The sequence below is a fragment of the Kogia breviceps genome, chromosome 4 (assembly GCF_026419965.1).
Source record: "Kogia breviceps isolate mKogBre1 chromosome 4, mKogBre1 haplotype 1, whole genome shotgun sequence".
Classification (NCBI taxonomy): Eukaryota; Metazoa; Chordata; class Mammalia; order Artiodactyla; family Physeteridae; genus Kogia; species Kogia breviceps.
Genome location: NC_081313.1, coordinates 143587440 through 143601890, shown reverse-complemented (window position 1 = coordinate 143601890; position 14451 = coordinate 143587440). Strand labels below are relative to the sequence as shown.

At 44.4% G+C, this 14451-nt stretch overlaps 1 protein-coding gene and 1 pseudogene across 1 annotated transcript in view; both read right to left on the bottom strand.

Annotated features, from left to right (window-relative positions):
* Positions 1-14451, bottom strand: part of CSF1R (colony stimulating factor 1 receptor) — a 62350-nt gene that overhangs the window by 38552 nt on the left and 9347 nt on the right. The window lies entirely within an intron of this gene.
* LOC131755764 (large ribosomal subunit protein uL11-like) lies at positions 1105-10241 on the bottom strand (annotated as a pseudogene).

The following is a 14451-nucleotide window of genomic DNA, read 5'->3' as shown; positions in this document are numbered from 1 at the left end:
TGCTAGGGCCTTGGGATCTGGGCTTTTGGTTCAGGTCACCTGTTTTGTGGCCTGATCAGCCAAATTATTTTGTTTAAAAAATAAATTTATTTATTTAGTTTTGGCTGCGTTGGGTCTTCATTGGTGCCCGTGGGCTTTCTCTAGATGCGGCGGGTGGGGGTTACTCTTCATTGTGGTGCACGGGCTTCTCATTGCAGTAGCTTCTTGTATTGCAGAGCATGGGCTCTAGGTGCCTGGGCTTCAGTAGTTGTGGCTGGCGGGCTGTAGAGCGCAGATACAAGCCGTGGCGCGTGGGCTTAGTTGCTGTGCGGCATGTGGGATCTTCCCAGACCAGGGCTCGAACCTGTATCCACTGCCTTGACAGGCAGATTCTTAAACATTGTGCCACCAGGAAAGTCCCAAATTACTTTCTTTAGCTATGTAACTATCAGTCTTTCAGTGGCCTGGGCAATATACTTTGGCTACTTCTTCTGGCATTATAACAGAATCTCATAATGCCAGTAACTCCTCTGCATGTTTAATTTCTTTCCTTCCTGAAATAGTACACCTCTCTCTTTCCGTATGGCCCCATGTGCATGTATAACAGAGAAAGCATAGAATTGGTATGAATAGTTACCTTTTTCTTTGCTCCAAGGTGCAGGGCTCTCGTGAGGTCTTTGAGCTCTGCCTTGTGGGCAGGCATTCCTGGACCAGGGCTTCTGCTTCTAGGACTTCCTGATGAGTTACTACTGCATGCCCAGCCTTTTGGAGTCCCTGGTCCATGAAGCTGCTCCTGTCCATGAACATTTCCATATCCCACTTTTCTAAAGGCTGATCAGTCAAATCTGCTAAAACAGACTTTGTTGATTATTTGTATGGGATGGAACTCCATATGGCATGCCACAGTCCAGCTTAATGGCTGTCATTTCCTTTGAGAACCTAACATAGGAATTGGCCATGAGACCAAAGTTAGGAATCCAAATAGGACAGAACCTAGCCATTCCTGAGAATCCTCGCCATTGCCTTCTGATGGTGGGTACAGTCACCCTAGCTAATGGTCCAGTAGTAAATTTTTTTTAATGGTTATCAAATATCCCTTTATTAAATTATTTTTCTTTGCAGTTCTTAACTAGCTGGCCATTCCACCACATCACTGTTGATGTCATCTATGATGTAGTGAAGGTGGCAGCCATCAACATTGCAGCCCACAGACTGGGCAGTCCCCAGGATCTCTTTAATGGCTCCAGAGAGTTCTCTAGCTAAAGATTGATGATGCATCTATCAGGCAATGTTGACAATCAAAAGTGATGTTTCCACTGTGCCTAAAGTTTTTCTGCTTTTTTCCATCTCTCGGTGGTTCCTTTAGGGCTTTGATGATCAGGGCAGAGGCAGAAGGTACCACCTCAATCTGGGTCTGTCTGTTCTGAAAGGTCAATTTCACTGTACTCCTCAGACCCTTCCAATCACCAGTTGCCTTGGTGATGTCCTCACCAACCTTTTTTTGCAGATAGACCCAGGGGCAGATCTTGGGGGCCAGGGTAGACATGGCACAAACTTCCCCACTGATACACCTCGGGTATACAACTTTCATATCGTTGGGCTCCAACTTAGGCAGCAGGGTGGGGGCAACTGTGGTCAGATGAACCTGGATTCGGGAGGACTGAGTAAGTTGCACCTTGGTCCCCTCCAAGCTGAAAATCTTCGTCTTTCTGATAACTCAAATCCTAGGTTTTTTTTTTTTTTTTTTTTTTTTTTGCGTTATGCAGGCCTCTCACTGTTGTGGCCTCTCCCTCTGCGGAGCAACAGGCACCAGACACGTAGGCTCAGTGGCCATGGCTTATAGGCCCAGCCGCTCTGTGGCATGTGGGATCCTCCCGGATTGGGGCACGAACCCACGTCCCCTGCATCGGCAGGTGGACTCTCAACCACTGCGCCACCAGGGAAGCCCAAATCCTAGGTATTTTACAGTTGGTTGAGAGATTTGCAATTTTCCCTTGGAGGCTTTATATCCCCGGTCTGCCAGCAACTTTAAAGTGAGGATTGTATTTTGGTCTGAGGCTCCCTTATTTTTATTAGTAATTAGTATATCACAGTAAGACTCCCTCATTTAATGGGAGATCACTTAAGTCCTTGGATAAGACTTCCCTGAAGATGGTGGAGGCATTCTTAAATCCTGTGGGAGTACCATCCAACAATACAGTTGTTGTATATTATCTCTGGATTGTCCCGTTCAAAGGCAGACAGTTCCTGGGCTCAGGACTTAGGGGTATGCAGTAAAAGGCATCTTTTAAGTCCAGAACTGTAAACCAGCAAAAGTCTCCAAATAAAATTGTAAGCAAAGTGTAAGGATTTGGTACTACCAAATGTACATATCTACAACTTGGTTAGTGACTCTCAAATTCCATACAAAACAATAATTTCCAGTACCAATTTTTTTGTATCTGACAAGGTCAGATTAACTGGCACTTAAGAAAGGTGGTTGTCAGAGACTTTGTATCTTCCTTCACATGCCTCTTTAAAGGGTATTGCTTTACATTTGGAACGTTGGCATCTAGACAGAATTTTACCACTTCTTCCCTTTCATCACTTGAAATATATCATGCCACTCCCTTCTGGCTTGTAGAGTTTCTGCAGAGAAATCAGCTGTTAACCTTATGGGAGTTCCCTTGTATGTTATTTGTCATTTTTCCCTTGTTGCTTTCAATACTTTTTCTTTGTCTTTAACTTTTGTCAGTTTGATTACTATGTGTCTCAGCATGTTTCTCCTTGGGTTTATCCTGCCTGGGACCCTCTGTGCTTCCTGGACTTGGGTTGCCATTTTCTTTCCCAAGTTGGGGAAGTTTGGGACTATAATCCCTTCAAACATTTCTTGGGTCCTTTCGCTCTCTCTTCTCTTTCTGGGACCCCTATAATGTGAAACTTGTTGCATTTAATGTTTTCCCAGAAGTCTCTCAGACTGTCTTCAATTCTTTTCATTCTTTTCTCTTTACTCTGTTCTGTAGCTGTGAATTCCACCATTCTGTCTACCACATCACTTATCCATTCTTCTGCCTCAGTTATTCTGCTATTGACTCCTTCCAGTGTACTTTTCATTTCAGTTATTGTATTGTTCATCTCTGTTTGTTCTTTAATTTTTCTAGGTGTTTGTTCGTTAATTCTTCTAGGTCTTGGTTAAACATTGCTTGCATCTTCCCTATCTTTGCCTCCATTCTTTTTCTGAGGTCCTGGATCATCTTCACTATCATTATTGTGAATTCTTTTTCTGGAAGGTTGCCTATCTCCACTTCATTTAGTTGTTTTTCTGGGGTTTTACCTTGTTCCTTCATCTGGTACATAATCCTCTGCTTTTTCATTTTATCTGTCTTTCATTCTTTTTTTTTTAAAAAAAAAACATTTTATTTATTTATGGCTGTGTTGGGTCTTCATTTCTGTGCAAGGGCTTTCTCTAGTTGTGGCAAGTGGGGGCCACTCTTCATTGCGGTGTGGGGGCCTCTCATTATCGTGGCCTCTCTTGTTGCGGAGCACAGGCTCCAGACGTGCAGGCTCAGTAATTGTGGCTCACGGGCCCAGCTGCTCCGCGGCATGTGGGATCTTCCCAGACCAGGGCTCAAACCCGTGTCCCCTGCATTGGCAGGCAGATTCTCAACCACTGCGCCACCAGGGAAGCCCTATCTGTCTTTCTGTAAATGTGTTTTTGTTCCACAGGCTACAGAACTGTAATTCTTCTTGCTTCTGCTGTCTGCCCTCTGGTGTAAGCTGCGCATTAAATGTTTTTTTTTCTCCAATTATATAAATCAGAGGTAGAAACGGAGGAGGGCACACATACAAATCCCCTTGGTTGAGTCTGGTCCTCTAGAACTGTGGGTACGTAACACAATGCATATTGCCTTGCCTCAGGCATAGTAGCCCCTGGGCTGAATTGAGTACAGGGAAGAGTGGGGGTAACCAAGGAGGAGACACATGTAATAAATAAAAATCATTTGGCTCTGACAGAGGCAAAAGAGGTTTTATTGAGGGTCCTCCCTTGAACCATACGTTTACATCTCTTCCACAAATTCTTATTTTGCAAAATAACTTAGGAAAACCAGTGGAGGTCAAATGTACCTGGCTACTGTTGATCTGAGGAAAGTTGATTACCACAATGCAAGGCAGGGAGCTGACGGTAGGACAGCCAGGAGTCCTTCCTCGAAGAAAAACAAGCACTTAGTGAAGCTGGGCTCTGCAGTTGGCTGACTGGGTTTCCTCCGCTGTAGTGCTCAAGAGAGTTTACTTCTTGGCCAGCAAAACCCCAGAAGAGGCTGCAACAACTACCTTCACCAAACGCCAGCCGCTTCTTCCCAGCCTTTATGGTCGGGGCCCAACACCAACCAGCAGTCTTATCAGAGACTCGAGGTCTGCGTGATGCTGCAATACTGGCTGCACCTGGAAATCCTGGGTGTTCACAGGAGATGAAGGAAAGCGCCAGGACTGGCCAATCTGTGTCTCCGAGCACCCTTTGTTCCTTTGTAGGCAGCAACTGCCCCCCCCCGAGAATGGATGTTTGGGGAGAGAGAGCATGAAAACAAGCAACCCCTAAGTCAAAGTCTTAGTCAATATCCCAGGTTTCAAACCCAAGAGCTGAGAACAGTCTATGGACTGCAAATCTGTAGAAAATGGCCTTCCCTCCCTCGCCCATAAAAGCCCGTGCACAAGGAAGAGGAGACCTGCCTGCCATGGCGCGCACCAACAAAGACACAACACAGCCAAAAAAAAAAAAAAAAAAAAAAAAAAAATACCATTCACTTAAATGGAAAACAAGAAGAGTTCCCGGGAGAAGCCACAAAGGGGAATGGAGAGTCTCAAAGATGACCAGCTTGGATTTGAAGGTTCCCTTAGGGAACACTGAAAAGGTTTCCATTAAAGATGGTTGCCAAGCACTGTAGCCTAAACGTCACGCGTGCTGCCTGTCTGCCAAGAAATCTGTCCTGGCAGTTCTGAGACTGTAGCCAGGGAGGTCAGAGGCTCCTAAGAGATTTTCCCCGAGTGCTGAGGGCAGGCGTGCCTACTGCAGAGGGGCCTAGGAGAGCCCGTGCTCTGTCTCACGCTCCGCCGGGATAAACTTACCTCATGGGGAGGCAGCTGGAGGAAATGACAGGATCACCTTGAAGAAACCAAAGTGAGGAGGCTGTCTGAGACTCAGAGCTGAATTTGAGAGACGAATTCAGGAGTGTACAGGTTGAAATACCCAAGGCCTGACTTGCTTTGTGGGCATGTTGGGGTTTAATCTTCCAGGTAGATGATGGAAACATTTTCCCTCCCCAGCAGAAATCAAAGACAAGCTCAGCTCAGCGCCTGGGAAATTTCCACGTAGAATACATTCCGACCGAGACCCCATATAGCATGCGGCCTCTAGCATCACCACCAATGCTTGTTTCTCCGGCAAACTTAAACACACACACACACACACACACGCACGCACACAGAGAAAGGCATTTCAATGCTAACTCCCTGCTCGTTTGGCTCATGCAAAAGAGGGTTAAACTCTCAGTGAGGAAAACCCAAAATGTCCAATTGTATGAAATTCCTTTAACCCAGACACAGGTTACGTTCTTCTGGGGTCGAGATCTTCCTGCTGCATGCTCCCTCATTTCTCCTTTACCCTCTCACCCCAACAAGGTAATCTGGGCTGGTTTAAGACTACACCTTTATCAATACCTCCAGGTAATTATATTAGGCACAGGTGAAATCTCTTCACAGCTCTGTAAGGCAAGTTCTCTAGTCAGGGAGCAATGGCTTTTACCTCCTGGGTCAGAACATTACACAAACACCCCCAATTTATCCAGGTTCAGGAAAGTATTGCTATAGTCCTCCAAGAACCAACCCCTATTAGCCAATCCTAACAAAGGAAACACTCAGATATAGGCAAACAAAAAGGCATGGGGGGCTTCCCTGGTGGTGCAGTGGTTGAGAATCCGCCTGCCGATGCAGGAGACACGGGTTCATGCCCTGGTCCGGGAAGATCCCACATGCCGCGGAGCAACTAAGCCCGTGAGCCATGGCCGCTAGGCCTGTGCGTCCGGAGCCTGTGCTCTGCAACGGGAGAGGCCACAACAGTGAGAGGCCCGCATACCGCAAAAAAAAAAAAAAAAAAAAAAAAGGCATGGGGCTCTAACCCAGGGATTGGGATTCTAACCTGATTGATCCTTTGGTACCTCAGTGGCTGCAAGCTTTTATATTGTCTGTCTTAAGGTGGGACTCTAACCCACAATCCTGATGAGATCATTCGACAATATAGGCACAGGTGCATTTTAACGAGGTTACTTTCCCCCAAAGACATCTGATTTAGATGCTGTTTCTTCTCTCAAAAGTGAAAGGAGCACTGAGGGGCCTGGAGGGCCACAGTGGGGAAGCAGGAACTCGACAGCTGACCCTCTAGATGAAGTTGGCCTAGGTGGCCACTCGGGGTCTGTGGTGAGGGCCCACAGCCTGCCTGGGGCTGCAGCGCCTCGGGCAGGCTGTCACAGGACTGAGGCCCTTCATGGAGTCCTAAATTGTTACTGAGCAAGGGCTCGCTACCCAACGTGCATCAAAGCCAACACTATGGGTCTGGCTTTTGAGACAAGGAAGAGCTTAATTGTGAGGTTGACTGCCACGGAGACCGATTTGAGGGCCTTGCCTTGGTTGACCCCACGGATGAGGGGGAACCTTGGATACGGAGGGACAACGATAAGCAATCGGTGGATGAACAGCCACAGTGCTCAAGGGTCGGCTCTCCGCCGGCTGAAGGAGACTGTCACAGTGGATAACAACGCAACACCGAGTATTTGCTTTCTACAAGAAACCCACTTGAGAATGTAATTTGGTGCAGCCACTATGGAGAACAGTATGGAGGTTCCCTAAAAAACTAAAAATAGACCTACCATATGATCCAGCAATCCCACTCCAGGGCATGTAACTGGAAAAGACACAAACTCTAATTCAAAAAGATACATGTGCCCCAATGTTCGCAGCAGCACTATTCACAACAGCCAGGACATGGAAGCTATCTAAGTGTCCCTCGGCAGAGGAATGGATAAAGAAGATGTGGCATATATATAATGGACTATCACTCAGCCATAGAAAAGAAGGAACTAATGCCATTTGCAGCAACGTGACCTACAGATGATCATACTAAGTGAAGTAAGTCACACAGAGAAAGACAATATCACATATCACTTATACGTGATATCTAAAATAAAATTATAAATGTACTTATTTATAAAAGAGGAACAGAGTCACAGACATTACAGACAAACATGGTTACCAAAGAGGAAGGCGGGAATAAATTAGGAGTTTGGGATTAACAGCTACACACTGCTATTTATAAAATATATAAACAACAACGACCTACTTTATAGCACAGGGAATTGTATTCAATATCTTTTAATAACCTAAAATGGAAAGGAATCTAAATTATATATATAAATATATATATATGAATCACTTTGCTTTATACCTGAAACTAACACAACATTGTAAATCAACTATACTTCAATAACAGTGAAAATAAAGAAACCACTTTAAATATAAGGACATAGATAGATAGGATAAAAGTAAAAGGATGGAAAAAGATATTCCATGGAAACAGTAATCAGAGAAAACAAAGAAACAGCTAGAGTGCTGTGTTAATATCAGACAAAGCAGACATCAGAACAAGGAATATTTCTAGGTATAGTGAAGAATATTACATAATGACAAAGAAGTCAATTACCCAAGAGTACGACTATCCTAAAGGTATATGCACCTTAGAAGAGAGCTTCTAAAATACATGAAACAAAACTGAGAACTGAAAGAACAGATAGACAAATCTCTGGTGACACATCTCTCTCTGGGGCCGAAGGTACAAGTACAGAGAAAGTAAGAATATAAAAGACCTGAACAAAAGTACAAACCAACTTGACCTAATTGATATGTAGGGAATACTCTACTTAACAATAAGAGAATATACATTCTTCCCAAGGACACAGGGAACATTCACCAAGATGTACCATATTCTTATCTATATGAAAAACCGTTAAAAATTTTAAAAGCATAAAAAGTTTACACATCTAAATCATACAAAGTATTTCTTGTACCATAACAGAATTAAACTTGAAATCATTAACAGAACAATAACTAGGAAATCCAAATATATGGAAATTGAACAACACTCTTAAAAACAACCCACGAGTCAAAGAAGAAAACCCAAGGGAAATTAGACAATGTTTTTAATTGAATGAAAAAATAATCAATGATCTGAGTTCTACCTTAAGAAACCAGAAAAGAACAAATTAAACCCACAGCAGCTATAAGCAAGGAAAGAGGATAACAGCAGAAATGAATGAAATCTGGAAAATGTCAGAGAATAATCAGTAAAGCCAAAAGCCATTTCACTGAAAAAAAAAAATCAATAAAATATTCAAGAAAAACAAAACCAAACAAGAAAGATACAAGTTACATATGTCAGGAATCAAAGAGTGGACATCTTCACCAACATTACTGTTTTAGTGTACAGACACTAAAAGTATAAAAAGGGAATAGAAAATGCCCTAGGTATATCACTTCACAAAGTTAGATAGGGTCTTCCCTGGTGGCGCAGTTGTTGGGCGCCCGCCTGCCGATGCAGGGGACGCGGGTTCGTTCCCCGGTCCGGGAGGATCCCACATGCCGTGGAGCCTGCGCGTCCAGAGCCTGTGCTCCGCAACGGGGGAAGCCACAGCAATGAGAAGCCCGCGTAACAACAACAACAAAAAACACAGTTAGATAAAATGGACAAATCTCTGGAGAGACACAAGAAGATGCTTCTAGCATCACGGAGCTGGCCTGTTGGCCCGAAGGCGAGGATGAGAAACACGTGAGGCGGAGCTGCACCAGCTAAGGTACCTCTGCTAAGCCCAGCCTGGAGCAGAATCCCCAGTCGCCCTGTAGATGCATGAGTGAACCCTACCGAGTCCAACAAGATCAGCCGCCCAAGGTGTAGATGAGAGAGAAATAAATGGTTTTTTTATTATTATTGTAGATTTGTGGGTTTTATTTGTTTGAATGCTATAGAAGGAAAGCTAACTGGTAATGTATTGGTCTGGGATAAATGCCAAGCCTGGCTCGGGTTGGGTTTTTCCAGGCAGAGGCAGGGTAGAAAAAAGAAAGGGCATTTGGAAAGAAATGAACAGCAAAGGCCATTAGCAGAGCAGCTAGTCGGCCACTGGCAGGTACAGAACCCAGGCAGAGAGCAGTAGTGCCAGGAACCCCTTCCCAGCAGCAAGCTATAGTCCTGTTTGCCCCACAGCGCTTCCTGCACGATAGGCATACGTACAGAGGGACCTATTCTCCCCCCGGATGGAAGTCCCCCCACAAACCCTGCTCCCAACCACAGCTCCTGTCCCAGCAACAGCCACTGGGACAAATCATGTACATGCTCTACGCTTCCTGACCTTTGTCCACACAGCTATATGCTCATCCACGGATCCATTCACCCATCCACTCAGCCATACTGTGTGGTTTTAAAAAGCAGTAGCAAATGCTGTTTATTGCACAGTGGGGCTTTGGGTTTATCACTTAATCACACATCTTAGAAGTCATTCCATGTCGATACATAGAGATCTACCTCAGTTTTTAAATTGCTACATCGTATTCATGAGATAAATGTACCATAATTTTTTTTCACCATTGCTCTACTGAATGGACACTTTAGTTACTTGATTTTTCTCCACTGTAAACAATGCTGCGGTGCACATCCGAGCACCTAAATGATTGTGCACGTGTGCCATCATCTGAGCGGGATCCACTCTGGATTTTGGGGTCCAAGGGTGGGTCCAATGAAATGTGAGACACTGTTAAATGGCCCTCCAAAAACGGCTGTGTAGGGCTCCCCTGGTGGCGCCGTGATTAAGAATCCGCCTTAAAATCTGCCAGGCAAAGCAGGTTTTACTGACAGTCCTCCCTTGAACCATACGTTTACATCTCTTCCACAAATTCTTATTTTGCAAAATAACTTAGGAAAACCAGTGGAGGTCAAACGTACCTGGCTACTGTTGATCTGAGGAAAGTTGATTACCACAGTGCAAGGCAGGAAGCTGACGGTAGGACAGCCAGGAGTCCTTCCGCGAAGAAAAACAAGCACTTAGTGAAGCTGGGCTCTGCAGTTGGCTGACTGGGTTTCCTCCGCTGTAGTGCTCAAGAGAGTTTACTTCTTGGCCAGCAAAACCCCAGAAGAGGCTGCAACAACTACCTTCACCAAACGCCAGCCGCTTCTTCCCAGCCTTCATGGTCGGGGCCCAACACCAACCAGCAGTCTTATCAGAGACTCGAGGTCTGCGTGATGCTGCAATACTGGCTGCACCTGGAAATCCTGGGTGTTCACGGGAGATGATGGAAAGCTCCAGGGCTGGCCAATCTGTGGCTCCGAGCACCCTTTGTTCCTTTGTAGGCAGCACCTGGGCACACGGGCCGCTTGCCCCGTCAACTACTCTCCACCTTAGTGCCTGTTCTGAGGGGTTAGCTGCCCCCCCCGAGAATGGATGTTTGGGGAGAGAGAGCATGAAAACAAGCAACCCCTAAGTCAAAGTCTTAGTCAATATCCCAGGTTTCAAACCCAAGAGCTGAGAACAGTCTATGGACTGCAAATCTGTAGAAAATGGCCTTCCCTCCCTCGCCCATAAAAGCCCGTGCACAAGGAAGAGGAGACCTGCCTGCCATGGCGCGCACCAACAAAGACACAACACAGCCAAAAAACGAACAAACAAAAATACCATTCACTTAAATGGGAAACAAGAAGAGTTCCCGGGAGAAGCCACAAAGGGGAATGGAGAGTCTCAAAGATGACCAGCTTGGATTTGAAGGTTCCCTTAGGGAACACTGAAAAGGTTTCCATTAAAGATGGTTGCCAAGCACTGTAGCCTAAACGTCACGCGTGCTGCCTGTCTGCCAAGAAATCTGTCCTGGCAGTTCTGAGACTGTAGCCAGGGAGGTCAGAGGCTCCTAAGAGATTTTCCCCGAGTGCTGAGGGCAGGCGTGCCTACTGCAGAGGGGCCTAGGAGAGCCCGTGCTCTGTCTCACGCTCCGCCGGGATAAACTTACCTCATGGGGAGGCAGCTGGAGGAAATGACAGGATCACCTTGAAGAAACCAAAGTGAGGAGGCTGTCTGAGACTCAGAGCTGAATTTGAGAGACGAATTCAGGAGTGTACAGGTTGAAATACCCAAGGCCTGACTTGCTTTGTGGGCATGTTGGGGTTTAATCTTCCAGGTAGATGATGGAAACATTTTCCCTCCCCAGCAGAAATCAAAGACAAGCTCAGCTCAGCGCCTGGGAAATGTCCACGTAGAATACATTCCCACTGAGACCCCATATAGCATGCGGCCTCTAGCATCACCACCAATGCTTGTTCCTCTGGCAAACTTACACACACACACACACACACACACACACACACACACACACACACACACACACACACACACAAAGAGAGAGAGAGAGAGAGAAAGGCATTTCAATGCTAACTCCCTGCTCGTTTGGCTCATGCAAAAGAGGGTTAAAACTCTCAGTGAGGAAAACCCAAAATGTCCAATTGTATGAAATTCCTTTAACCCAGACACAGGTTACGTTCTTCTGGGGTCGAGATCTTCCTGCTCCATGCTCCCTCACTTCTCCTTTACCCTCTCACCCCAACAAGGTAATCTGGGCTGGTTTAAGAATATACACCTTTATCAATACCGCCAGGTAATTATATTAGGCACAGGTGAAATCTCTTCACAGCTCTGTAAGGCAAGTTCTCTAGTCAGGGAGCAATGGCTTTTACCTCCTGGGTCAGAACACTGCACCACCACCCCCAATTTATCCCGGTTCAGTGCAAAACCGAATATTTGCTTTCTACAAGAAACCCACTTGAGAATGTAATTTGGTGCAGCCACTATGCAGAACAGTATGGAGGTTCCCTAAAAAACTAAAAATAGACCTACCATATGATCCAGCAATCCCACTCCAGGGCATGTAACTGGAAAAGACACAAACTCTAATTCAAAAAGATACATGGGCCCCAATGTTCACAGCAGCACTATTCACAACAGCCAGGACATGGAAGCTATCTAAGTGTCCCTCGACAGAGGAATGGATAAAGAAGATGTGGCATATATATAATGGACTATCACTCAGCCATAGAAAAGAATGAACTAATGCCATTTGCAGCAACATGACCTACAGATGATCATACTAAGTGAAGTAAGTCACACAGAGAAAGACAATATCATATATCACTTATATGTGATATCTAAAATAAAATTATAAATGTACTTATTTATAAAAGAGGAACAGAGTCACAGACATTACAGACAAACATGGTTACCAAAGAGGAAGGCGGGAATAAATTAGGAGTTTGGGATTAACAGCTACACACTACTATTTATAAAATATATAAACAACAACGACCTACTTTATAGCACAGGGAATTGTATTCAATATCTTTTAATAACCTAAAATGGAAAGGAATCTAAATTATATATATAAATATATATATATATGAATCACTTTGTTTTATACCTGAAACTAACACAACATTGTAAATCAACTATACTTCAATAACAATGAAAATAAAGAAACCACTTGAAATATAAGGACATAGATAGGATAAAAGTAAAAGGATGGAAAAAGATATTCCATGGAAACAGTAATCAGAAAAAACAAAGAAACAGCTAGAGTGCTGTGTTAATATCAGACAGAGCAGACATCAGAACAAGGAATATTTCTAGGTATAGTGAAGAATATTACATAATGACAAAGAAGTCAATTACCCAAGAGTACAACTATCCTAAAGGTATATGCACCTTAGAAGAGAGCTTCTAAAATACATGAAACAAAACTGAGAACTGAAAGAACAGATAGACAAATCTCTGGTGACACATCTCTCTCTGGGGCCGAAGGTACAAGTACAGAGAAAGTAAGAATATAAAAGACCTGAACACAAGTACAAACCAACTTGACCTAATTGATATGTGGGGAATACTCTACTTAACAATAAGAGAATATACATTCTTCCCAAGGACACAGGGAACATTCACCAAGATGTACCATAGTCTTATCTATATGAAAAACCGTTAAAAATTTAAAAAGCATAAAAAGTTTACACATCTAAATCATACAAGGTATTTCTTGTACCATAACAGAATTAAACTTGAAATCATTAACAGAACAATAACTAGGAAATCCAAATATATGGAAATTGAACAACACTCTTATAAACAACCCACGAGTCAAAGAAGAAATCCCAAGGGAAATTAGACAATGTTTTTAATTGAATGAAAAAATAATCAATGATCTGAGTTGTACCTTAAGAAACCAGAAAAGAACAAATTAAACCCATAGCAGCTATAAGCAAGGAAAGAGGATAACAGCAGAAATGAATGAAATCTGGAAAATGTCAGAGAATAATCAGTAAAGCCAAAAGCCATTTCACTGAAAAAAAATAATCAATAAAATATTCAAGAAAAACAAAACCAAACAAGAAAGATACAAGTTACATATGTCAGGAATCAAAGAGTGGACATCTTCACCAACATTACCGTTTTAGTGTACAGACACTAAAAGTATAAAAAGGGAATAGAAAATGCCCTAGGTATATCACTTCACAAAGTTAGTTAGGGGCTTCCCTGGTGGCGCAGTGGTTGGGCGCCCGCCTGCCGATGCAGGGGACGCGGGTTCGTTCCCCGGTCCGGGAGGATCCCACATGCCGTGGAGCCTGCGTGTCCAGAGCCTGTGCTCCGCAACGGGAGAGGCCACAGCAATGAGAGGCCCACGTAACGAAAAAAAAAAAAACACAGTTAGATAAAATGGACAAATCTCTGGAGAGACACAAGAAGATGCTTCTAGCATCACTGAGCTGGCCTGTTGGCCCGAAGGCGAGGATGAGAAACACGTGAGGCGGAGCTGCACCAGCTAAGGTACCTCTGCTAAGCCCAGCCTGGAGCAGAATCCCCAGTCGCCCTTTAGATGCATGAGTGAACCCTACCGAGTCCAACAAGATCAGCCGCCCAAGGTGTAGATGAGAGAGAAATAAATGGTTTTTTTATTATTATTGTAGATTTGTGGGTTTTATTTGTTTGAATGCTATAGAAGGAAAGCTAACTGGTAATGTATTGATCTGGGATAAATGCCAAGCCTGGCTAGGGTTGGGTTTTTCCAGGCAGAGGCAGGGTAGAAAAAAGAAAGGGCATTTAGAAAGAAATGAACAGCAAAGGCCATTAGCAGAGCAGCTAGTTGGCCACTGGCAGGTACAGAACCCGGGCAGAGAGCAGTAGTGCCAGGAACCCCTTCCCAGCAGCAAGCTATAGTCCTGTTTGCCCCACAGCGCTTCCTGCACGATAGGCATACGTACAGAGGGACCTATTCTCCTCCCGGATGGAAGTCCCCCCACAAATCCTGCTCCCAACCACAGCTCCTTTTCCAGCAACAGCCACTGGGACAAATCACGTATATGCTCTACGC